A 3,984-nucleotide genomic window follows, 5' to 3' on the forward strand; every position below is an offset into this window, starting at 1 on the left:
GGAAGAGAGACAAGTAAATTCTCTGAGGGCAATTAAAAATACATTTTGCTACCAACAAAACTTTAGAAAATATTTTGTCTCACATCTTAAGATCAAAACATTTTTAAATGATATTATAGTCATCCCAGAGTACTTGTCATCATGGTATCATGTGTATAACAGTTCATTTAAAATATGCATAGTTTTGTACAAGGATAATTTGCCTTTAGAGTGTACAGTCACAGAGAGTGGGCTTCTGAGCTACTAACTAATGGGTATCAATTATTATCATTTGTATTTCTGATCTCTAGAGTGATATGGATAAAGAAGGTCAGAATGGTCCCTGATGAAAAGAAACTTTTAAAACGTTTGGAAAAGTTAATGAATTAGATTTCCCTGCACTTGAAGATATTAGGATTGGGAGATCAAGACTCCCATCAGCCAAATCAAGAATATTCACAGTTGACAGCAAAACTCAAAGTTTCTTTTTTCCCCCACCAGAGAAATGCCCTCCCACAGCTAGGGGTGGTAATTCACAGGAGTGATTATATTAGCTTAAAGAGTGTGTTTCAGAAGCAATAAACTTTAAGTACACTCAGCCTAATTTTTGTTGTATTTATTTCATGTAGTTCCTTTTAAGTGCTTGAGAATGCTTCTTGTAAAAATATCCCTTTCATTTTATAAAACATGTTTTCTGCTGTGGATAAAATTACAATGTTAATAAACCATAATTATTGTTTTTTTTTCATTGCAACAATAATGAAAGTTCAATGAAATGAACAAAACTAGAAGAGATGTGCAACACTCCCCTTTTTCCCTTAATAGCCTTTAAATGATTTATGAAATAAAAATGCTACTTCAGTTTGCCTTTAATAACCAATACCTCCTTCACCAATTAGTCTCTATCCTCTTAAATATTCAGACTGTTAGGATAGAAAAGAAGCTCTTTCCATGTGTTCTTTAAGAGCTACTACATTTTTAACAAGGCCTCCAAAAAATGGACAGTATTCTGAGGTATAGGTAATAGGATCAATTGCTTTTAAAAATACATATTTGTTTTTATAGAATATAATTTCATAGAATTTGTTTTTATAGAACTGCTTTTTATATGAAATAAAGAAATATGGAATATATCTTTGAAGAGAAGCCAGCATGTCCATAATATTCAGCAAGTACATTTAAAATGCTACATTTCACATTTTGAAGTTCTTAGAACTGAGAGCTTCTCTGTAGACACTGACTTAAATGTTAGAATTGACAGTTGAAAACTGTGTTTTAGTTCTTTCAGTCCTGTAAAAGTATTAATGGAAAAATAAGTACATGAAGATAATAAAGTTGATAATATTTTCATTCTCAACTATACAAATATTGCTCAAATGAAATATGTTTCATTATTTTATATTTCTAGGTCAACCTTTTGAGTCTAGAAAGGTCAGTACTGGGATTTTATTTTGATACATGATATGACCTAATTCTTTCATTTGTTACAGAAATCCAAAGGGGGTAGGGGGTGCCTTTCTCTCCCTTTCCTTTTTCTCTTTCTTTCCTTTTTTTCTCTTTCTTTCCTTCCTTTTTTCTTTCTTTCTTTTTTTCTTTCTATGCTTCTTTGATGTAAGTCTAAATTGCAACAGCTAAGATGCCTTCCCATAATTGTAATGAGATCAGTGGGTTTTAAGTATGGAATGAATCAATTATTGTAAGCAGAGCCCCTGTGTAAATCACTGAATGCCAAACCTACCTCAGGATTATAAAATGAATCTTTGACAAGTATTCAAGGTTTCAGCATAGTCTTAATAATGAGGATTAAGTACTTACTATCAAGTGAAAGCAAAGTTTTATTCACTTACTAAGGAATATGTGCATATTCATTAAAAGAAGTCAGATTGAATGAGGCTTTAAAAAAAGAGGGCATCTAGCAGCAGCAGTAGAGGTAAAAATCGATGATAAATATATCTAGTTTATGGTAAAAAGGGAAAGATTCCAAAAGCATATTTCATGAAATGGCAATATGTTTTTGATTGAGAAATAACTATATTAACAATGAAACATAACTAGTAGCTTTTATATTTTCATTTCAATCAAACTCTTTAAAAATTAAAAAAACAAAAACAAAAAACCTGGGGATTATCGCAGAAGAAATCAGGACTACCCATTGTCAGTTTTTGCAGTTCTTGGTACATGGTATTTTCAACTGGGGAGAACAACAGAATAATGTAAAGTTGTAACAGAGCTGAAGACAGAAACATTAACTTCATTATCTTTGATACACTGTTAAGAGGGGTGCATTCTAATACATAGGGAGATTCTGTTTAAATAAGATATTTCTCTTATGCACACAGTCCAGCAGTCTCTTTGCTCTTCTTTTCCTTACCTTTCTTTTCAGATAACTGTCTTTTGTTAATTTGCTTTAACCAGCTGTGCAGTGACTTTAAAATTTACTGTTGTACATGGCAAGTCAGAAACAAACTGTAGTGGCATATTTATGTGTCCTTACCGATTTACTGACACACTTTAGTCCTTGTTTATGACAGGGCTTATGTGTCTTTAAAACATTTTGAATGATCCAAACAGAAAATACTTTTCCCTGCCTTATCCTGTTCCAATTACATCCTTATTGAAATTATTTAGATTCTGTATCACATAAAATCAGATATTAATTAAATTTAAATTCTAAATTACACATAAAATATATAGTACTGAAGTTTTTATTATTTTTACGTATCGTTCCTTATGTTTCTATTTAAACATTTCTGGGATTATACACGGAAAAGACATGATTTTGTAAAAACTTGAAATAAAGTTTTGTACTAAATGACTTCAATATCACAACCCTTTATAACTCGCTGACAGGATAAATTTATATTTCAGTAACTTTCATTCATTTGAGTCATCATAAATACAACATACAAAGAAAGTATAGTACTCTGATGTTTAATTTTCCCCTTTAAGATGCTAAATTATGCTTATGTCTCTAATGCAAAAATTAGGATTTTTGGCATTGATGTTGTGGATATTTGTGAAAAAATAGCACCTCTGTCATAGTTACATTTTATGTGAAAAAAATGAAGTACCTAAGTAGTATTTTCCAAGGTTCTTTTAATCAAAAACAAACTATTTTGATATTAAAATTTAATTTTCCATTTTTCTGTATTTTGTTTCAAGTCTAGTCCTATTGCTTTGGCAGTTATGTGTGTCCCTGTAATTTTAAAGCTAAGAGATGTATTATTGATGTGCATGTATAAAGGTAGATATCACAAAATAAGTACAAAACTCCCAAGAGTGAATCGAAAGAGGAATACTTACATAGAAACTGCGAAAGTGTGCCTGAAACAGCTATACTCAATGTCTGCAAATTCGTATTAAAGACAAGTTTTTAAGTCGTGCGCAGAAGTTGAAAGATGATTTCAGAATAGCGAACGTTTACAAATAAAAAGATAAGGGTGTCTGCTCTGCAATGAAGGAATTTAAATTTGCAGTGAAAGTCTGACATCTGGTGGCAAGAAGGAGGAGCGTCAGAAAAGAAGAACGCTATTGTGAAGCACCTCCTGGCTTTTATAGGACCAAAAAAGCAAATTAAAAACTGAAAGAATTTATTCTATTTTTCCTTTTAGGCATTTTACATAACCAATCACCTCCTCCTCATGATTTTGCCATGAGTCCTCTTTTATATTTACATTTCCTAAATACTGTTTCTAATAAAGATATTTTGCTAAGAGGATTACAACATAGCTCAGCAATTGTTTCTAAAACAATAATGATTATGTATTTACAAATAGTTTCACACTTATAAAATTGATTTATAGAAAGTTAACTTTACATTACATCTTCAGAATTAAAATGAAACTTTCCTAAATTTTCCCAATAAGCAAATGAAAAAATTAAAAATTCACAATGAAATTCAGTTATTTGAAACAAAGATCAAGAGTGATAACAAAAGGATATTAAGGGTAATCTGAGTTCTTAATACACATTAAAAAGATTATTCATAGAACAAAACTATTGCTA

The sequence above is a fragment of the Lutra lutra genome, chromosome 15, assembly GCF_902655055.1.
Source record: "Lutra lutra chromosome 15, mLutLut1.2, whole genome shotgun sequence".
NCBI lineage: Eukaryota > Metazoa > Chordata > Mammalia > Carnivora > Mustelidae > Lutra > Lutra lutra.